The 24,158-nt window shown below is 35.9% G+C and overlaps 1 long non-coding RNA gene across 5 annotated transcripts in view; it reads right to left on the minus strand.

The window, feature by feature from the left end:
* Nucleotides 1-216: 216 nt before the first annotated feature.
* The window catches only part of LOC141411452 (uncharacterized), a 150,839-nt gene continuing 126,897 nt past the window's right edge, over nt 217-24,158 (minus strand). For all 5 annotated transcript variants that reach the window (XR_012436209.1, XR_012436210.1, XR_012436208.1 and 2 more), the window contains 2 exons: nt 8,941-9,065; nt 217-489 (listed from right to left, as the gene is read on the minus strand). This is a non-coding gene — a long non-coding RNA (uncharacterized lncRNA). The remainder of the gene's footprint in view (nt 490-8,940; nt 9,066-24,158) is intronic.

The following is a 24,158-nucleotide window of genomic DNA, read 5'->3' on the forward strand; positions in this document are numbered from 1 at the left end:
TTATTAATTACTTAGAAACTAAGATGTATGAAAAAGTTAACATAATAAAACTCTTTCACATTCCACACCAAAGAATATCTTCTATTCCCAATGTCATTTTGTTACCAATAATTTTGGTTTCCCCTGAGGAAGTGAGGTCCCCAAAAAGTGATCCCAATTTTTCCTTTCAGTGTCACAAAGAAAAAATGAGCCCAAATGGTAAGCATTAACAGCATGAGTTTATTCATTGGCCAAAGAATGCAAGAATGGGAGCCCAATGAGCAAATCAATGTCTCAACTCCAGGGGCTTGAGGAGTTACAGATACAGGGTAAGAGTAATAAGCACAAGGAATAGACTAAGAAAGGGAAGGAACATCCATCTTTTCTAGGAACAAATGGAGATCTTCCAGGAACTATGGTGTCACTTAGTTTTGCTTCTTTTATGGTCTCTTCTGGTTATTGTTATGGCAATTGTCAACTTTCATGGCACTGAGGCAAGTGTCATTTAGCCTTGAAGGAGAAGGAAAGAGACAAGGCAAGTCTAGGTCAAGTGAACTCTATATTATGGTTCCAGACAAAACATTTCTCAAATTACCAACATATCTACATGCAGAGCTGAGTAGAATCTGACCCAAAGGTTAAGACAGCAAAGGAGACAGACACAATAAGACAGAGTTGTCAAGCTTTTTCTTCTCATTCTTGTCACTTATTGTCATCCACTGGTCCAAGTGAGGAATCAGTGCTTTCAGCAAAAGCAGGTTTGAAGTCCCTGAAAAGTAACCTAGTTATCACTACAACCCACAAATGAGAGGTATTATCAACAACAAACAAAAAGAGACACTAGCTCTGTTACCTCTTAAATAGTGAGTTTTAAATCAACTAAGAGCAAGTGAAGTTAGAAGGCTTATTTAGGTTTTCCCCCAGTAACAATTCTGTGAAGAGTTTAATCAAAACTTATGTAGAGTATTAGTGTCTAAGCAGCTCCTGGAAAGTCCCTAACGCCATTCCCTCTCCTGTTTTTAGGCATGCTTTACCTGCTCTTGCAAGGATACTTATTCAATAGAAATTAAAGCAAAAGACCAAATCACAAGACCATATCAAACCAGATATATCCAAGATGGGGATGTGATGGCATTCACTAAAGGGACCATGTGGGAAAGGTGCAGAGTGTAAAACAAGACAGTCTGAGGATGACTTTTACCAACCTGGAACAATGACATCTGTGCCTTATAAAAGAAGTCCACTTTCCCCATCTGAAGAAGGTGTCTTTAGGGCAGGAGTCCTCCCTTCCACATTCTTTGATCAAAAAATTAGGTTTCTGCTCTGCTTTGAAAAGTGAAGTTTGTTCTATTGGAGCAAGAAAAACCAGGCAGGAGGGCCTTCTGGAAAGGTATGTAACCTTATTTTGTGAACATTATGGTAAAAAGAAGACACTGCAGAAACTCTGAAATGATTAAGATCTCTTAATGGACATTTTCTTTCTTTCTTTTCTGGAAGGAAGTATGATGGGAATTAAACCCAGGGCCTTGTGCAGCCTAGGCAAACACTCTACCACTGATCTGTATCCCCATGTCATATCTTTAATCTGATCAAAAATTATGAAATTTGCTCTTAGAGTCCTTATATAAAGAATTTATAAATGGACTTACTAATTCTAATTGATTAATGTACTATAATTGTCTGAAGAGTTGCCTTATAAATTATTGTTTTTTTATTCATTTATTCACATGCACATACATTGTTTGTGTCATTTCTCCACTCTGACCCCCTTCCCAACCCTCTCCTCCCACTCCTCGCTTCCAGGAAGGTCTTGTTCTGCCCTTATCACTAATTTTGCTGAAGAAAAGACAAAAGCATGATAAAGAAGACAAAGCGATTTTGCTAGTTGAGTTAAGGATAGCTATACAGGGAGATTTCTAACATTGCTTTATTGTACCCATGTGTTGCCACCCATGTTGATTCATCTCTAACTGATCTTTACACTGGTTCCTGATCCCCTGCTCATGTTAACCTCTGTTGCATTAAGGTTTCTGTATTAGTTCCTCTGGAGTGGGGACATCAAACGCTTTCATGTTTTGGGTTTTCTACCTATTCCTATATGTGCTCTCTCCTTATCATGTGATCCAAGTCTAACCACATTGCTGCATTTGCCATAGATCTAAACTCCACATATGAGGGAGAACATACAATTTTTGGTCTTCTGAGCCTGGCTGACCTTGCTCAGAATGATGTTCTTCAGTTCCATCCATTTACCTGCAAATGATAAGGTTTCATTCTTCTTCATGGCTGAGTAAAATTCCATTCTGTACAAGTACCACATTTTCTTGATCCATTCACCAATAGTGGGGCCTCTTGGTTATTTCCATAACTTGGCTATTGTGAATAGTGCTGCAATAAACATGGGTGTGCAGGCACCTCTGGAGTAACCTGTGTTGCATTCCTCTGGGTATACCCCCAGGAGTGGGATTACTGGATCATATGGCAGGACTATGTTTAGATTTTTAAGAAGTCTCCAAATTTTTTTTCAGAGTGGTTGCACCAGCTTGCATCCTACCAGCAGTGTATTAGGGTTCCTTTTTCCCCACATCCTTGCCAACACATGTTGTTGTTGGTGTTTTTGATGATGGCTATTCTAACAGGGGTGAGGTGGAATTTTAGTGTGGTTTTGATTTGCATTTCCAGTATGGCCAAAGATGGTGTGTATTTTTTCATGTGTTTTTTAGCCATTTGAATTTCTTCTTTTGAGAAAGTTCTTAATTTAATTTAATTTAATTAAGAAAGTTGCCCATTTCTTAATTGGTTCATTGATTTTAGGAGAGTTTAGTTTCTTAAGTTCCCTGTATATTCTAGTTATCATTCCTTAGTCTGATGTACAGCTAGCAAATAATTTCTCCCACTACGTGGGAGGTCGTTTCAGTTTAGACACCGTTTCTTTTGTTGTGCCAAATCTTTTTAATTTTATGAAGTCCCATATATTCATCCTTTCTCTTAGTTGCTGGGATGCTGGGGTTCTATTGAGGAAGTCTTTGCCTATACCTATTAGTTCCAGAGTGTTTCCTGATCCTTCCTGTAGTAATTTCAGAGTTTCAGGTCTGTTATTTAGGTACTTGATCTATTATGAGTTAATACGAGTACAGGGTGATAGATATGGATCTAGTTTCAGTTTCTTGCAAACAGGTAACCACTTTTCCCAGCAACATTTGTTGAAGAGGCTGTCTTTTGTCCATCATGTGTTTTTGGCACATTTGTCAAAAATGCGGTGGGTATAGTTGTGTGGCTTCATATCTGGGTCCTCTATTCTGTTCCACTGATCTTCATGTCAGTTTTTGTGCCAGTACCATGCTATTTTCATTGCTATTGCTTTGTAATATAGTTTGAAGTCAGGTATTGTGATAATTCCAGCATTGTTCTTTATGCTGAGTATTGCCTTGGCTATTCGCGGTCTCTTCTGTTTCCAAATGAACTTCAGGGTAGATTTTTCAATCTCTGTTATGAATGTCATTGGGATTTTGATGGGAATTGCATTAAACATGTAGATAGCTTTTGGTAGTATAGCCATTTTTACTATGTTGATTCTACCCATTCATGAGCATGGAAGATCTTTCCATCTTCTGCAGTCTTCCTTGATCTCTTTTTTCAGGAGTTTGTAATTCTCCTTATAGAGGTCATTCACATCCTTTGTTAAGTTTACTCCTAGGTATTTAATTTTTTTTGAGGCTATTGTGAGTGGAATTGTTTCCATATATTCCTTCTCAGTTTGTTCGTTGTTGGTATATAGAAAAGCTAATGATTTTTGTAAAGTTGATTTTGTATCCTGCCACCTTACTGTAGCTGTTTATGGTGTCTAACAGTTTTGGGGTAGAGTATTTTGGGTCTTTAAGGTATAGGGTCATATCTTCTGCTAATAAGGATATTTTGACAGTTTCTTTACCTATTTGTATTCCTTTTATTTCTTCTTCTTGCCTAATTGCTCTGGCTAGGAATTCCAGTATTATATTGAATAGGAGTGGGGATAGGGGGCACCCTTGTCTCATTCCTGATTTTAGAGGGAATGGTTTCAGTTTTTCACTGTTAACTATGATGTTGGCTGTAGGTTTGTCATATATAGCCTTTACAATGTTGAGGTACATTCCTTCTATTCCTAGTTTTCTTAGAGCTTTTATGATGAAATAGTGTTGGATCTTGTCGTAGGCTTTTTCTACATCTATTGAGATGATCAAGTGGTTTTTGTTTTTGCTTCTATTGATGTGCTATATTACATTTATAGATTTGCATATGTTGAACCATCCCTACATGCCTGGGATGAAGCTGACTTGGTCATGGTGTATGATCTTTCTGATGTGTTGTTGGACTTGGTTTGCCATTATTTTATTAAGGATTTTTGAGTCAATATTCATTAAGGAAATTGGCCTGTAGTTCTCCTTTTTGGAGGTGTATTTGTCTGGTTTTGGGATGAGATTAATATTAGCTTTATGCAGCCATGAAGAAGAACGAAATGTTATCATTCGCTGGTAAATGGATGGAATTGGAGAACATCATTCTGAGTGAGGTTAGCCTGGCCCAAAAGACCAAAAATCGTATGTTCTCCCTCATATGTGGACATTAGATCAAGGGCAAACACAACAAGGGGATTGGACTATGAGCACATGATAAAAGTGAGAGCACACAAGGGAGGGGTGAGGATAGGTAAGACACCTAAAAAACTAGCTAGCATTTGTTGCCCTTAATGCAGAGAAACTAAAGCAGATACCTTAAAGCAACTGAGGCCAATAGGAAAAGGGGACCAGGAACTAGAGAAAAGGTTAGATCAAAAAGAATTAACCTAGAAGGTAACACCCACGCACAGGAAATCAATGTGAGTCAATGCCCTGTATAGCTATCCTTATTTCAACCAGCAAAACCCCTTGTTCCTTCCTATTATTGCTTATACTCTCTCTACAACAAAATTAGAGATAAGGGCAAAATAGTTTCTGCTGGGTATTGAGGGGGGGAGCGGGAGGGGGTGGAGTGGGTGGTAAGGGAGGGGGTGGGGGCAGGGGGGAGAAATGAACCAAGCCTTGTATGCACATATGAATAATAAAAGAAAAATGAAAAAAAAAAAAGAAAATGAGTTAGGCAGTGTTCCTTCCCTTTCTATTTTATGGAACAGCTTAAGGAGAGTTGGTGTTATTTCTTCTTTAAATGTCTGATAGAATTCAGCAATGATTCCATCAGGTCCTGGAAACTTTTCTTTTTTGGGAGACTCTTTATAGCTGCTTCAATTACTTTTTGTGTTATAGATCTATTCAGGTGATTAATATCCTCTTGGTTCAGTTTTGGTGCTTGTAAGTTTCTAGAAATTTGTCCATTTCTTCAAAATTTCCAAATTTATTAGAGTATGGGCTCTCAAAGTAGTCTCTGATGATTTCCTGGATTTCCGTGGTGTTTGTTGTTATATTTCCTTTTTTATTTCTGACTTTACTGATTTGAGTTCTTTCTCTCCTCATTTTAGTCAGGTTTGTCAGGGGTCTGTAAAACTTTATTTTTTCAAAGAACCAGACTTTTGTTTCATTGATTCTTTCTAGAAGTTTGAGCTGTAGTATTAGGTCATTGATTGGAGATCTTTCTGTCTTTTTACTATGTGTACTCATGGCTATAAACTTTCTTCTAAGGACTGCCTTTGCTGTGTCCCATAGGTTCTGGTAGGTTGTGTTTTTGTTTTCATTAACTTCCAGGCATCTTTCAATTTTGTCTTTTATTTCATCAATGACCCATTCTTCATTGAGCAATGTGTCATTCAGCTTCCAATTGTTTGGATATTTTTTACTGCTGTTTTTATTGTTGATTTCTAGTTTCAATGCATTGTGGTCAGATTGAATGCATGGGATTATTTCTATTTTCTTATATTTGGTAAGGCTTCCTTTGTGCCCTAAGATATGATCAATTTTGAAGAAGGTTCAATGGGCTGCTGAGAAAAATGTATATTGTGCAGAAGTTGGATGAAATATTCTGTAGACATCAGCTAGGTCCATTTGATCTACGGTGTGATTTAGTTCTAGGATTTCATTATTGATTTTTTGTTTGGATGACCTATCTATTGGTGATAAGGGGTATTAAGGTCTCCCACTACCACTGTGTTGGAGTTTATATATGTTTTTAGGTCCTTCTGAGTATGCTTGGTGAAATTGGGTACGTTGACATTGGGTGCATATTGGCTGATAATCATTATTTCCTTCTGGTGTATTTCCCCTTTTGTTAGTAGGGACTGTACTTTTTGATCTTGTTTGATCAATGTAGGTTTTAAGTCTACCTTGTCTGAGATAAGTATTGCTACCCCTGCCTGTTTTGGGGACCATTGGCTTGGTAAATTGTCTTCCAGCCATTCACTTTCAGCCAGTGCTTATTTCTGTCAATGAGGTAGGTCTTCTGTAAGCAGCAGATTGTTGGATCTTCCTTTTTAATCCCATTTGCCAATCAGTGTCTTCGATGGGGGAATTTAGTCCATTAACATTCAATGTTACTATTGATATATACATGGTGATCCCTGTCATGCAGTTGTCTTTGTTGATTAAGGGTTTGATTGTGTGCAGCTGAATCAATGTTACTCTCTACTTTCTTGCCTTTTCTTCTCCTGTGGTTTGGTGTTGTCTGCCCTTTCATGCTTTTCTTTGCTTTCACTTTCTTTGTGCAGAATTCCTTGGAGAATCTTTTGTAGTGGTGGCTTGGTGGTTATATATTGTTTTAGTTTCTGCTTATCATGGAAGTCTTTTATTGTTCCATCTATTTTGAATGATAGTTTTTCTGGGCAGAGTATCCTAGGATTGAAGTTATTTTCATTCAGTGCTCGGAAGACTTCATTCCATGCTCTTTTTGCTTTTAAGGTTTTCATTGAGAAATCTGCTGTGATTTTGATGGGTTTACCTTTGTATATTATGTTTTTTCTCTCTTACAGCCTTCAATATTCTCTCTCTAGTCTCTGTACTTGTTGTTTTAATGATAATATGTCATGGGGTAGCTCTACTTTGGTCACATCTGTTTGGTGTTCTGGAGGCTTCCTGGATCTGAATGGGCATAATTTTCTCTAGATTTGATTTCTGGTATTATTTTATTGAATATATTACACATTCCTTTTGCTTGCATCTCTTCTCCTTCTTCAATGCCCATGATTCTCAGGTTTGGTCATTTGATGGAGTCAGTGAGTTCTTGCATTTTCTTTTCACAGGTCTTGAGTTGTTTAACTAATAGTTCTCCAATTTTTCATTTAATTGCCATTTTGTCTTCAAGTTCTGAGATTCTGTCTTCTGTTTGTTCTATTCTGCTGGAATGGCCTTCCATTTTGTTTTGTATTTCCGTTTAATTCTTTTTTCTGAGGTTTTCCATATAGTGGGTTGTTACCTCATTAATATTGTTAATTTTTTCCCTTAATTCATTTATCTCTCTGCTTATGGTGGTCTCAGTTTCAGTTTTGTGTTCATTTAGGGCTTCAGTGATTTCATTTATTTGTTTCTGGGTTTTCTCATAGTATTTGTTTTTGTTGTCTTGGAATTTCTTGAGTGCCACCTGTTCATTTTGGTTGCCCATGTCTAGTAACATCTCTATGAAATTCTCTTTAATTACTTGTAGGAGTTCTTCTTTCAGAGTGTTCTTGTGGGCTTCATTGGGTTCCTTGGTATAGTTTATCTTTATTTTGTTTGAATCTGGATCTGGGTATCTGTTTTCTTCATTTTGCTCTAAATCCTGTACTCCTTTATTTTGGGGGGAGAATGGTTTCCATCCCTTTTCTTCTTCCTTTATTTCCACTAGGTACCATTTCTATCCCTTGACTATGTGTAATTTAGTATTAGCTGGGTTACAATATTAATACTAACAAAACCAAGGGAGAAGGGTAAAAAAGAGAAAGAGATGGAAAGATAAAAGGAAGAGAGGAAAAAAATGAGAGAAATGGTGGGTGATCAAACAGCAATCCAGGCTGGAAAACCCTTAAAGAAGGTAAAAAAAGGAAAAAAAAATCACCAGTTCTGGAACAGTAGAATTGCAGTCTTAGTTGTTCTGATGTTACTCCTTTAGCATCTAGACCTGTCTGTCTGTGTCTCTTAAGCAGGTTTGGAGTCCTCCTGTGGCGGGGGGCAGGTGAGTGGGGTTCCACGGGCCTACGGGCTGAGGCCTTCATTGAGACAAACTAGCGGGCCTTCTAGCATAGACCTGGCATGCCTGAAAGGTGCGGGCCTGGTGGAGTGGAGATCGTACACGTCTGTAGATTGCTGGCTTGGTAGCTTTAGGGGCACAGTCCCAGCGGAGGTCATGCAGGCTTCTGCAGGCATGAAGAGCACAGCCTGGTGGAGATCATGCAGGCCTGTGCAGGCCTGAGTGGCATGGCCCAGCGGTGATCTTGAATGCCTGTGGATCACTGGCTTGACAGGCCTGAGGGGTGCAGTCAGGTGGAGATTGTGAATGTCTGTAGATCTCCAACTTGCCAGGCCTGAGGGGTGTGGAACAATGGAGATCATGCGGGCCTGTGTGGGCACAGGCAGGTGGAGTGGAGATCTGTGCAGGCCTGAGGGTTGTGGCCCAGTGGAACGGAGATCGTGTGTGCATGTGTGTGTGTGTGTGTGTGTGTGTGTATCACAGACTTAGGGGCAGGGCCTTGCAAAGCAGAGATTGTGCAGGCCTGTGAAAGCCTGAGGGGTGCGGCCTAATGAAGATCGTGAATGTCTGTGGATTGCCAGCTTGGCAGGCCTTAGGGGCTCAGTCTGGCAGACATCATGCAGGTCTGCAGGGTGGGAATTTGGGGTAGTGCGGCCCTGGTGGGCTGAGGAGCAGGCCCAAGGATCCCATGGCCTGCAGAGCAGTGGCTCTGTGAGCCTATGGTGTGGGGCTTGGTGTGTAGCACTGGCTACTCTTTTAGTATATCATGACGTGGAGAAGCATTCTATGAGCTAGGGGTTCAGAGTGCTGATGTTTCAGCTCTCCCTTGTGCTTTACCTCAGCTAAGTGTGTCTCCAGCCTCTCAGCAAAGTCCCTGGCTCATGGAGCTCAGGAGGTCTGCATCTGTGTCCCAGTTGCCATCTTGGATCTCCTCCATCTGTTGTTTTCAATTAGTATAATTGCTGTGAATATGAAGAGAAAGATGTTTCAAATGCTAAAAAACTGGCTTTGAGGACATTATAATATAAGCAAAATACAAATATAAAAACTGTGAGGACTATACATTTTATTCAATTATTATAACTACTTGTGATTATTATAGAGGGGTATATACTTTTTAAAAAGAACCTTGCTATGCTTGAGATTTGTACAATGTAATCAAATCACTGCTCTTACTATTGCAATCTCTGGTTTTTAAAATACATTTAAAAATCTAAAATCGTAGAGAACTAGTAACAAAGACCAATGCTAGATTTAAAAACAAAAAGTTCTCCAAAATGGAGCACACCTAAGAAATCAACTAACATTACAGCTTACTCCTATTTATTTAGTTATTCATTCAATAATTGTTTAGCATGTACTACATTCTAGACACTAAACAAGGATTCCTGTTTCTGGGGAATTTAGAATATAGCCACACACACCCAAAAGGAAACTACAATGAACAGATTATTAGAAGGCCAGGTAATGTTAGTGAAAAAAACAGAAGGCCAGGTGTGATGGTGTATGCTTGTAATCTCAGCTACAATGGAAACAGAGGCAGAAGGAGTATGAAGTCAGCCAGGGCAAAGTTAGTGAGCCCCTACACAGAAACAAAATATAGAGAGATGGGGTGAGATGGCAGATTGTTAACATCCCTAACTACCCAAAGGATACACTGTGGACCCCAAAGGACACCATCCATGAGGTCTCATAGACAGCAAGAAGCAGAGCTCTCTTCAAATCCACAAAGAGAGAAGTAACCAACTATGTGGAAAAATGCTCGCAGGTCAGCACTTCCACTTCTGCCCGGAAGGCCCCCTGGTTCCACTCAGCAGCAGAAAATCCCCTGCCACAAGCAAGCAGAACCCAGGCACCATGCTTCACTACTCTGTGGGTAATATGAGGCTTGTTTCCCCATGGCACAGAGAGGACAGCATTCCTCAGTCAGTGTGCTCACCCACAGGAAAGTCCCTGCTCCCCCATCAAAGAGCGGGAACTCCAGCTCCTCCAAGGAGAGAAGAAAAGCAGTAATCTGCACAAGAAGTTTATGCAGTGTGGTGTGTAAGGTTTCCTGTGTGCCTCACTCTGAGGAAAGCTGCTGGAATCCCAAGAAGAAAAGCTGACATACTCCACATGGCTGCCTGTGAACAAGGACCTGCCCCAGGCTGGGCCAACACTACACCTTCAGCAGTGTAACCATCCAAAGAACTGCTGGCACTAGAGTCTCCTGTCATGAGGAAACCTAGTAAAAGCCTACCCCTGAGCATAGATATAGTCTCTAAGTACCGGAGAGCTAGAAGAAGGAAAAGCTGGAAGAGGTGATGGCATGATGCTGGCAAATTCACAAGAGACCTATCCCCTTCTCCCCACCATCGGTCATGCTCCAGAGCCAGGAATCTAATTAGAATGCAATCTCGTAGACTTAAAGACGCAGTCACAAAATGGGGTGGACATAAGTTGGTCTCAAGAGCACTAGAAAATTTGCAGTCTTTTACTGTAAAATTTGAGTTTGTCACTGTCAAGATTGCAATGCAGATTTTACATTTGTCAACCTATATCTTCCTGTGCTGTGTACTCCAACAGCAGCTACACATTCTCACATCCTAATTTTTTCTCAAGCCCTGTCCTCCACTCTTCCCACTCTGGGCCATCATCACATGACAGCATTTCAGTCTTTAACCTTAAACCACCTCGTCTTCTCCCCCTTTCTTTCACTCTTCACAACTCACACTTTCCATCCTAGCTCTTAACTTAACCTTTTACTGTTCACCCACCCACAATCCTTTAGTACCAATATTATTAGTGGATAACTGTATCCCAGATCAATCTTGCAATTTTATTGTGTCCATATCTATCTGTCTGTCTGTCCAACTCTCTCGATTGATATCCTCCCCTTCTTACTCATTTTAACATCTACTAACTCTCTTCATCACATACCAGTTTTCTTAATCATCCCCTTATAATACCCAACCTGCCATCCTTTCCTGCTACATAAGCTTCTCTTCTCATATAATCCACTAGAACTTTCCCTCCTGTCTCCCTCCCATCACAACCACTACTACATTTAGCCTTTCAGGACCACAAAGATACATCCTTTCTCTGATAGACAACCAAGACACAGGAACAGTAGCAATATTAATGAGAGATTACTACACCTTCAAGTCTGCAGTTTTACAACAGTTAATCCTGTCCATGCTAAGTGGAACAGGGTTTAGAATCTAGCACCCCACAAATAAGAAGCAGAAGAGAATACTATCAAGCATCTACCCTACCATCTAAAGACAGTAAAACACATCAAAGACAACCATTATTCAGTTCTGTATAACCCTTCATAAAACCCCAATCAGGGGGCTCAAGGGATTGGAACCCTGGACCAAAATCCCAGATGCATAAATCTCAATGCAGACACATGAAACAATAAGACAGCAACTCTCTCCCCACCACTCCACCACTAAGCCAACTCCACCACTACGGGTTTAAACTACTGCAAAGAGGAAGAAATATCAAATACTGAATTACAAAATGTAACAGGGAGAGTGATAATTGAGTCCAAAGAAGAAACCCAAAATCTAGTGTCTGATCTCAAAGACGATGTTAATAAACAACTAAATGAGCTCAAAGAGAATAAAAACAAACAGATGAATGAAATTAAGAAACTATGCAAACTATGAAAGAGAAAATCAATAAAGATATGGAAATCCTGAAAAATAATCAATCTGAAATAAACAAGTCAATATCCCAGACGAAAATCTCAATCAAAAACTTGGCAAACAAAGTGGAACAAAGTTGAAAGTAGAGTATCAGTAACAGAAGACAAAGTATAGGAATTAGATCAAACGTAAAGATCACCAAAAAAATGTTAAGAAAATATGAATGGAACATTGAAGACATCTTGGACACCATGAAAAAAACCAAATTTATGATTCATGGGTGTAGAAGAAGGAGAAGAGATACAAACTAAAGACCTAGACAACCTATTCAATGAAATAATAGCTGAAAATTTCCCTAATCTTGAGAAAGAGAGAATCATCAAGGTGCAGGAAGCTTACAGTACACCAAACCATCAGAACCAAAAAAGAAATGCTCCCCCCGCCCCGACATATCATAAACAAAATACTCAACACTCAGAACAAAGAAAGAATACTGAAAGCTACAATAGCGAAGACAAATCACATGTAAAGGCAAACCCATTAGAATAACAACAGATTTCTCAACACAAACTCTAAATTCAAGAAGGTCATGGAAAGATGTATTTCAGGCCCTGAAAGAAAACAATAGTCAACCTAAACTAGTATACCCACCAAAACTATTCTTCCAAATTGAAAGATAAATTAAAATCTTCCACAACAAGGAAAAACTAAAGAAATTCACAACTACCAAACCAGCACTGCAGAAAATACTGAAAGGACTCTTACATACAGAAGAAACTAAAGTGAGACAGGAAGATGAAAGAAAAAGCAAACACCTTTGACCAAGCAGACCAGTAAACAAGGAAGGAATATATAAAAAATAAACAACTGGAGAATAAAAATGACTGGAAACACTACATACCTCTCAATATTAGCATGAATGTAAAAGGCCACAATGACCCAATCAAAAGAAATAAATAGCAAACTGGGTGAAAAAGCCAGATCCAACCATAGGTTGCTTACAAGAGACTCATCTCACTGAAAAAGTAAACACTGGCTTAGAATCAAGAGGTGGAAAGAAGTTTTCCAAGCAAATGGACTTCACAAATAGGCAAAATCTAATGAAAATGAAAATATAACCTACCAGAGTCTGTGAGACACAGAAAAAGCCTTGCTAAAGGGAAAGTTTATAGATATAATTGCTTACATTAAAAAACAGACTTCTCAAACAAACAACCTAATAATGCAACTTAAGCTTCTAGAAAAAAAAGAACAAATCAAATCCCAAAACAGCAATTGAAGAGAAATAATAAGATCAGTGCTGAGATCAGTAAGATCAAGACCAAAAAACTATACAAAAAACCAAAGAAACAAAAAGTTGGTTCTTTGAAATGATTAGCAAGATCAACAAATGCTTACCAATGTGACAAAATGGAGGAAGAAGACACAAATTAATATAATCAGAATGAAAAAAGAGACATAACCACAAATGCCAATGAAATCCAGAGGATCTTTAGAGAGTACTTTGAAAACTTATATTCAAGTGAACTGGAAAATCTAGCTGAAATGGATAAATTTCTAGATGCATATAACCAAGGAAAATAAAACCAAGACGATATTAACCACCTACATAGACTTATCACAAGCAATGAAATTGAAGTAGTAAGGAAGAACTTCCTGACAAAGAAGAGCCCATGACCTGATGGATTCACTGACAAATTTTTAAAGATGAACTAATACCAATACTCCTCAAACTTTTCCAGGAAGTAGAAAGGGGAGGAACACTACCAAACTCATTCTATGAAGGCAGTATTATACTCATGTCAAAACCCAATAAAGATACAACCAAAAAAGAGAATTATAATCCAGTATCTTTAATGAAAATAAACACAAAGACTATCAACAACATACTGGCAAGCAGAATTCAACAACACATCAAAGAGATCATATACTATGATCAAGTTGGTTTCATTCCAAGAATGCAAGGGTTGTTCAACATAAGTCTATAAATGTAATACAGCATATAAACAAAAGGACAAAAACCACATGATCCTCTCAATAGATGCAGAAAAAGCCTTTAACAAAATTCAACACCTTTTCATGATAAAAGCTCTGAAAAAAGTAAGAATAGAACAAATGTTCCTCAACATAATAAAGGCTATATACAACAAACCTATAGCCAACATTATACCAAATGGAGAACTGAAACCATTCCTGTTAAAGAATGAGACAGGGATGCCCATTTTCTATTCAATATAGTTTTGGAATTCCTAGCCAGAGCAATAAGACAAGAGCAAGAAATAAAAGGGATTCAAATAGAGAAGGAAGAAGTCAAACTATCCTTATTTGTAGATGATGTGATCTTATTCCTAAAAGACCATAAAAACTCTAATAAAAAACCTATAAAATCATTAATTCTTTCAGCAATGTAACAGGACAAGAAATTAACATACAGAAATCAATAGCCTTCCCATATACAAACAATAAACAGACTAAGAAAGAAATCAGGGAAAAAAATCCCATTTATAATAGCCTCAAAAATAATAAAGTACCTTGGAATAAATTTAATGAAGGAAATCAAAGAGCTTTTCAATCAAAACTATAAACCACTGAAGAGAGAAATCGAAGACAGAAAGACCTTCCATGCTCGTAGATTGGTAGTATCAACATTGTGAAAATGGCCATACTACCCAAAGCAATCTACATGTTCAACACAATCCCTATCAAAATTACAGTAACATTCTTCACAGAAATAGAAAAATCAGTCCTGAAATACATATGGGAACACAAAAGATCTCGAAGAGCCAAAGCCATTCTGAGCAAAAGTTCAATGCTGGAGGTATCACAATGACTTCAAACTATACTACAAAGCCATAAAAAAAAACAACAACAATGAAAAAAAAACAACAGAGTGGTATTGGAACAAAAATAGACAGAAAGACCAATGGATTATAATAGAAGCCCCAGACATCTATAGCCAACTGATCTTCTAAAGGAGCCCAAAACACAGAATGGAGAAAAGACAGCCTCTTCAACAAATGTTGCAGGGAAAATTGGATACCCACATGTAGAAAACTAAAACTAGATCCCTGTCTTTCACCCTGTACCAAAATCAACTCAAGGTGGATCAAAGACCTTAATAAAAGGCCTGAAACTGAAACAACTCTAGGAAGTAATAGAAAATATACCTGAACATATAGGCATAGGGAACGACTTCGTAAGTAGAACTAAAAAGTCTCAGCATCTAAAAGAAACAATGAACAAATGGGACTGCATTAAACTAAAGAGCTTCTGCACAGAAAAAGAAATAGTCACCAGACTCAAAAGACAGCCCACAGGATGGTAGAAAATCATTGGCAGCTTTTACCCAATCAGGGACTAATATCCAGAATCTACTGGGAACTCAAAATCTCAACCCCTAAAGAAGCAACATCCCAATGAAGAAATAGCCACATGAATTAAATAAGGAATTCTCAAAGGAAGAAGTACAAATGGCCCATAAATATATGAAGAAGAGTTCAACTTCCCTGGTTATAAAAGAGATGCAAATCAAAACTACACTTAGATTTCATTTCATCCCAATTAGAATGGCCATAATCAAAAGCAACAGCAACAAATACTGATGAGAATGTGGTGAAACAGGAGCCTTTGTACACTGTTGGAGGAATGCAAGTTAGAATAACCACTATGGAACTGTCATATGATCCAGTGATACAGCTCCTGAGCATCTACCCAAAGGAACATAAGTCAGGATAAAATAGAGACACCTGTACACTGATATTCATCACAGCAGCATTCACAAAAGCCAAGCTACAGAAACAAACCAGATGCCCTGTATCTAATGAATGGATCAAGAAAATGTGGTATATATACAGAATGGAGTATTACTCAGACGTAAGGAATAATGACATGATTTGAGGGTAAATGAATGCAATTGGAAGACATTATGTTAGGTGAAGAAAGTCAGGCTCAGAAACACAAAGGCTGCATGTTTTCTCTCATACATGGAAGATAGATTCAAAAGATAAACATATACACAAAAACAAACATTATCATATACAAATTCATATGTAGACATGTTTGTAATAGTGGAACTACTCTATGGAAATTGGGAAAAGAGGAAAGGAAAAGAGAATGATAGAGCACCACTGACATCATAAAACATAACATCCATGAAGGTAGAGGATCTAAGAATGTGTATAGAAAGTTGTTGAAAATGGGGGGGTGGAAGGTAAATGGGAAGGGAGAGTTATGGAAGAGGTTGAGTGGACCAAAACAAAGTATAGCCACAGCACAGATACATTGAAAACCCCTTCAAACATCAACTTAAATATTAATAATGTAAGGCAGGACTATAAAATAGGTACAGTATGTGTGTAGGGGGACTACTAGTCAGAGGGGTGAGGGTGAATGAAGGAGATTAATAATGTGAGGGTATATGGTTGATGGACAGAACAAAGAAACCTTTTGCAATTGCTTTAAGTGGGGCAGGAAGAGGCTTCAGGGGGAGAGTCGATGAGGGTGATCTAACCAATGTATAATATAAGTCTAATTAGAATTGTCTCTATGAATTCCCTCCCTGTACAATGGATATATCCTACTAAAAATTTATTTTTAAAAAAAGAAAACAAAATATAAACAAAGAGTTTTAAGGCTTTACTTAAATGGTAGAGCACTTGCCTAACATGTGTGATGCCCTAAGTTCAGTCCTTTGTAAAGCCAAAAAAAAAAAAAAAAGCACCAGTAATCTATTCAGCTATGTAATACAGGGTCTGCCAAAACTACTTCAGGAAATGATATTTCACTTAAAGAATTATGAGGGAGTTTCAACCACCTTGTAAACAGTATCATCTACTCCAATCTTAACTATCAAAAGGAAAGTATCACTACCACTCACTACTCCTCTCTGACTGCCCCAAGCTCCCCAACAAAGCTGCATGTACTTGCAGAACACTCAGAATGACTCATTATTCTTCTCTGTTGTAGCTGCAAGCAGAAAATAAAGGAACCTGACACATTTCGAATAGCTACCTCAATTCAGTTCATGGGTAAGAAACTACTGATGAACACCCTTTCCCATAGAGATGAGAACTGAGAATAGCAACCTTTGTGTCAAGCTTTCATGATCACAATGATGATGTTTCTCTATGCTATCTTGGTACATATAAAGCCAAATGGACAACTACTAAAAACTGATTCCAATGTTTGAAGTTTCAGGTTTAAACGTACACTCATGTTTATAGCAACACTAACAGATATTAGGCTTTTCAATTCTTAGAAACAAAGAGGATACATAATGAATGTGTTTCTAAAATTGATGGATTCAGAGAGGGTATTATTAGGACATGCATAATGATTCAATACAATTCAATTTAACAGCCACTAATGAATAGCTGTTATGTATATAGCACTATTCCAGGAGATGTGTGAGATGGAAAGATAAAGATAACATGATTCTTGCATAAAAGAGTTTTCTTGATTAAAGTCTTTGCCTGTACAAGATTCAAGTACAGCAGTAGACATACAATCTCAAATGTCTTCAAAGAGCAATTATATTGTATAAATTTTGTAAAGTACCTAATGACCTATTGATTACCTTACCTTCATTATTTTTTGCTTCTATTTAATTTGCATTTCTTTTTTATCTTTATGAAATGAAAACTAATACCAATGATTTATTGATTTTCCTCTTTTCCAATATTTTATAATTAACAATTCCATGTAACTGTTGCTTTAGCTGTATTTTAAGTTTTAATGTATTTTTCTTTTCATTTATTTATAAATATTTTCTATTTTGTTTTAAATGTTTTTTATGTATAAGTTGTTTCAGAAAGTAATCTTTGTAATTTATAAAGATTTATAGATTTTTCTAGATAATCTTCTATCATTTATTTGTGAAATTATTTCCAGTAATTTTGAGTTAAGGAATCCTATGTGATTTAAACTTTTTTTTAATTTAGTGAGATTTATTTTACTTTATGGCCTATCTTGGTAAATGTTCCATGTGTATTAAATTGTATTTTCTGTAGTCCTTGATTAGAATACTACAGAAATGTGAATTAAACCATGTAAATTGAAGGTACCACTTAATATTTTATACCCCTATTAATTTCCTGTATCTTATCTTATGAATATGAACAGAGAATTGCAGAAGCTTCCAATTATTATTATGGATTAATCTATTTTTCCTCTTCAATTAGGCATTTTTTTCTTAATGTATTTTGAAGCTCTGCTACAGGATGTATACATATTTTGGTCTGTTATGTCTTCTTAAGAAATTGTGTCCTTTATCATTAGGGAATGACTATCTTAATTCCAGGTAACATTCCTTATTCTGAAATCTACTTTGATATCAATTTAGCAATTACAGCTTTCTTAAAATTAGTTTTTGTATGGAGTATATTTTTCCACTGTTGTTTTGTTTGTTGTTTTTTTCCTTTGCAGAGTCCCACTGTGTAGTTTAGGCTGGCCTCAAACTCGCCATTCTTCTGCCTTCATCTCCTGGGGGCTGGGGAGTTCACCACGGTCAGCTCCATTTTTTACTACCTGTTTCTCTATTTGTACTTTTTGTTGTTGCTGTTCTTGTTTGTAGAGAGCATGTAATTGAACTTTTTTTTTTTAAATCAATCTGATAATATGTCTTTTTTAAATAAGGGAATCAGATTTATTAATAATAAGATAAATATAAATCAATAAGACAATAATACTATTATACACATATCAAATTGGTAAATTTAGAATTCTCATACTAAGTATTAGAAAGGATACAGAACACAGAAACTCTAGTACATTCCTGTGAGGAAGGAGGATAGCAGCACTTCTCGAAAAACAGTTTAGACAGTAAAACTGAAGGTGCGTATATCTGATTCCCTCTACTACAGATAGATACAAGTACACCTAACAGAAATTCACACATGTACCAAGAGACACACATAACAATGCCTATATCGGTATTGTTTGTAATAGGAAAAATTTGAGATAAGTCATGTCTCTCAGCACATGAAGGGATTTGCCATCTATGCTATGTAAATATAGAATAATATATGACAACATAAAGTAAATTATAATTTTGTACAGCATAGATCAATCTCCCAAATATTAAAACATGAAAAAAAGAAAAGAAACACAATAACATGCATAGTATATCTGTTTGTTTAAATTTCCTCAACCAATGCTTAATACTTATTTTCAAATGGTTCAGCAATTGAGACACATACACACACACACACACACACACACACACACACACACACATCCATCTTATGAAAACATGGTAGAATGCTAACGGTTGGGAATCTAGATGAAAAGTAGTTTAACTGCCTTACTTTGCTAGTTTTCTGTAGATTTAAGATTTTCAAAACAAAAAGATAGAAAAGAATTCAATAATTAGACAAAGATAATTTATATTATTTAGAAGTATAAATATTAGTAGTAAAATGTTAAAGAAAATAATTATCAAAATGCAGAATGGTGCCAGTTCTAGGAATAAAGAAGTACTTGTGTAGATGGATTGCTTCATGTGGAGCAATTTCTTCACCTGAGTGTAAATGTTTGTGCTTCCCCTTGTAATTACTTATGAAACTATATGCATAAATTCTACACATTTCTTTTCTGGATGTATATTTCACAAGAGGAAGCAAGTAAAAAGAGGCTGGGCACCATGGCTCGCTACTTCTGTAATCCCAGGTACTTGGGAGTGGAAATAGAGGAGGATGGCTTTTGGAAGCTGTATTGGGTAAAAGAGTTCAGGAAAACCCCATCTCAACCAATGAAAAAGCTGAGCATTATGGTGTATGACTGTCATCCCAGCTAAACAAGAAGCATAAATAGGAGGATTTCAATCCAGGCTAGCCTGGGCATAAATATGAGACACTCTTTGAAAAATACTTAAGCAAAAAATGCTGGGGGTGTGGTTTAAGTGGTAGAGACCCTCTCTAGCAAGTTCAGAGCCCTGTGTTAAAAACAGTACCAGTGTCATCAAAATAAAAAAAAAAAAAGCAAGTAAAAAGAGTGTGGTGATGTGACGAGGTATATAAACATACTTTCAAGGAAAAATCACTGGAGACTTGATAACATTATACTTTAAGAAAAAGGTCTTACTTTTCTAACAAGCAAATGTAAGTTAAGTGGGCTTTGCTGAGTAGGCCATTTACTTCAGATCAATCTATCAAAAGATATTTACCATGCAATAATTTTTAAAGCTAGCTATAATGATATCATCTTATTTTCACATGAGGTAGTTCTCATACAGCTACCAATTCTGAGTATAGTTTAGTTTGATACTAGGTTACACATTCTTCTAAACACGTTGAAATCTGTTGGAGTTATTTTCAGAAAAGGAATGGAGGAAGAAGAATGCTGATTATAGGGAAAATTGGGTGAAAGGTTTATGAGCAATAACTGTAATAATCTTGTACCTTTTCTCTAAATAAAAATTTAAAAAATAAAAAAACTACATTAACTGTCACATGATACCCCAATATTCATTTTTGGCAAAAGTTTCATAATTATTCAAATATTATACACAACTTATATAAATTCTGCCTATTTCCTGTGGCTTTTTCTGATTAACCTCATTAGGATTTCACAAATATTTTGATGCAACCCTCAAAGACCAAAGTTTCTCAGAATTTCATATTCTCAAACTGACTTTTAATAGAGTTATATTAATCTATTTAATTGTTATTATCTGGGTCATATAAAAGAAACATGAAAGTTCAAAGTTCAGGATAAACACTTGGAAAGGTAATTACATTTACCTAGTGTGACAGAAGCCTTAACACCTCCAGAAGGAACCACCAAGAAAAGGTTGATAGATTAAACCACATGAGAATTTGGCCTTCTATAGTTAAAAAATTACCCTGTGAGCAAATTTAAATGGCAAAATCCAAAGTAGTAGAATTTGCTTTTAACACACTTTGTAAGAAACATATTTGATAGCATTAATAAATTATTTTCCATTCAATATAAAAATGTACAAGCCATCAAAAAATAAGCAAACACATAATGAGGCAATCAGGAAAGAAGGTATATAAATGGTTATCAGACATAAAAAATATTCTGTCTTTGCAATACAGAAGATATAGAAATTTTGCCAAATTTAAATGTTTGAAAACCATTGTCTAAAACAATCATTTTACACATATTTTATTGTTTGCCTTTAGAGATATTAATTATATAACCTTCTGTATTAAAAAATGCATGAGATATACCCCAAATCCTAGGAAATCTCGTCTCTTTCCACATAAAGATTGTGAAAATTCATTATAAGCTAGTGATTGAGAATTTATTCCAAAGGCAAGGTGGTAGGAGTAATATGCCCAGGGTGTAGGCAGGAAGGAGGTACACTGTATGTGAAGAATTTACAACAATAATAAAACTTACTAAAAGTCAGTTTGCCTTTTATTATCACCATACACAAGCAATTTTCAACAATATCAGTGATTTAAAAGCCCCTCCTCACCAGGCAGACAGCTTCTACTGCCTCTCTTGGTATTCCACTACTTGCTGGAAATGAGAACAAAACTGCAAAAATATTTGATGAATAACATTCATCACCCTATTCTTTTTAATATTAAAAGAAAATAACCATTCTAAATGCTTAACATTCTGGGATTAGAAAAATAAGACTTGAAACACTCTTATTTCACAATCATTAGAAATGATGGTGTGATCTGTGCTTGTTAAGCCAACAGTGTATTGTTAAATGAAGTACAGGACAAAAATTATACTCACACCCTGTTTCTAAATGTATTTATAATATATTACATTAAATAAAAGGTTACCAAACAGTCATTCTTGTTTTTTATTCATATGTGCATACAATGCCTGTGCATACAATGCCAAACAGTCATTCTAATTACAATCTGATTTCAAATGCATTTTATTGTACTGTAGGAGAAAGACTAGGAAAGATAAATGAAACCTATGATATCTGTTACACACACACACACACACATACACACACATTTTTATTTAAGCAGTTGTTCTCAATCTTGACTGTATATTAGATATCCTGGGGAGCTTTTAAAATGCTAACACCCATATGAATTATATCAGAAACAGGAAGGGGCAGAGAAGGACCAGGCACCAGAATTTTTAATTCTCTGGTGATGATGTCAATGTTCAGCCAAGGTTAGAACCAACCAACTCAAGTATAGCTGCTCAAGTGTGGTCCATGAACCTTCAGCCACAGCTGAAGTAGAAATGCAGAATCTCAGGCTCCTTATCAAATCAGTCAAATTTTAACAAGATTCTCAGGTGATTTTATTAAAGCTTGAGAACCCTCTGCTTCCATCTGTTCAGCACAAGCTGTCAATGGAAGAAAGCATTCTGATGTTTGAAATAAATCTAAAACCACTGGATAGCTAAATTCCTTATCTATTTACAAATTCTGTGACTAATTCACAAAGTGAGTATCTTCCTTCAGAAGTGAGTATATATCATTTTTACTATTAATCCTTATTTAATAAGAAAATAAAGCAATTAGAGAATCATTGGAAACAAGTTTAGAAGGTAATCTATCTCTGCTTTCAGGAAAAAATTGTATCATGATTTTATTTATCTTTTTTCTAGAAGAAAAATTAATTTCTAGACTTTGAGTTCAAAATTAAGTTACTTGATATCTTTTACAGAGTCATATTAGCTAAGTAACTTCATTAGCCAAACTTTAAAAAATGTACCAAATCTAGAGTCATTAAGTGCCAGATCTCTAATCCATATCAAAAGAACATCCAAGTCACTCATATAACATTCTAACCCTAGTTGTTTAAGTAACAAACTGCAAATGAGTAAAGTTAATAAAAGAGAAAAAAATTGAAGTTTAGGGAGGGGTATTAAAATGACACAAACTCTTATATTGAAAAAGCAATTGCCATACAAAGTACTTTTCGTGGGAACTAAATTTACATAATGGAAATCCTAGGCAACCTGAATCAATGCAAATAACCCAATGCAATAGCAACTTTATTAAGATAACAGCTATATACATTTAGGAAAAAGTCATTTCCCTCAGCCTTAAAATGGTATTCTCCTAATAAAAACCAGTATTATAAACTCTTCAGTAACAGAAGAAAATTGACTGATACACTGATATTTCTGGTGTTAACATATTAATGCAAACTCAATTTCTTGGCAATTTCTGCTATAAACATTGACACTATTCTATATGGTGAATAAAAGTTTAAATTGAATACTGTACCAGAAATTTTGATTAGTGCTTCAGAGTTTTCAAACATTTTTTTTCTTTCCTTACTCAAGGAATATGTATCACATCTTGGTACAGAATCGCTATCCCTGAAACTAAAATTTGGAGGAGTCATAACATATCCAAGAATACATATTAGTAAGTCATAGAATATAAACTCAAGACTAGATCGCTCACTCTTAAATTTCTCCCTTCGAACAGCTCCTTTTTTATGTAACTTAATATCTTTCAGTATTTATTTTGTTCATGTGGGTTTTGAGAGTACACATACAACACACACACAGACACACACACACTTTTGGATAATCATGGCCAAGCCCAGGTTCCAGTTCACCTGTTACAAAATATATTCACATAAATTAAGATTTTCAGATTCTGATGCCATTTTGCACATCTCCAGATAATTAAATATGAAGGAATAGGACATAGGTTCTTTGGTTTCCCTGTTATTCTGATAGTACTAACTTCTACCCTTAGTTAACCTTTCCCAAACAAGGCAAGAAGTAGTTAAGAAGAAAATAATGTTGATCTTATGTATGGTGAAGTTAATTCTTAATTGCATTCTACTTTTTAGTAACAAAAGTAATTTTGAATATTTCTTTTTCGTTTAGTGATTGTTTGCTTAGTTTATTTTTCACAGTGCAAGGACAACATATGGTGAATTGCTATATAGACATCTAGGAGATAGGTTAGAGTGACTTACTCAAATAAAATAAATATTCACAAGAATTCTCTTTCACTCTTCCATAACTCACTTGCATTTACTTCAGATTCATGCTTGCTTACTTCATTATTTCCTTTTATGCTTGTGGCAAACATTTTCATGCATAAAAAAGTAAAAAAAAAAATATGAATCCTAAAGTGTCTTGATGTTAATATTCTTTTATTTATTAGTTTTGCATTTAAATAAATCTTCACAAAAATAAGAAATCTCATGGGGAAAATTGGAATTAGATTTTTAAATGACCTAATGATGCCAAATATAATATAAACACAATTAAAATTCAATTCCAAATAATTTTTACTCTAAAGAATTTATAATGAGTTCTCTAATCCCATTCTTTTAGACAGCAATACAATTTCCAATATAAACAGGAATACCTTTGGGACATTATGGCTACTAATATTATACACTACCATTCTTTGAAGGTAGTCATGATCATTAAACAATACAGAACTAAAAATTAAGAAAACAAGCCTTATTTAAAATACTTAGATCTTTAAATATTTGGATAGTT

This window comes from Castor canadensis, chromosome 10 (genome assembly GCF_047511655.1).
Source record: "Castor canadensis chromosome 10, mCasCan1.hap1v2, whole genome shotgun sequence".
Classification (NCBI taxonomy): Eukaryota; Metazoa; Chordata; class Mammalia; order Rodentia; family Castoridae; genus Castor; species Castor canadensis.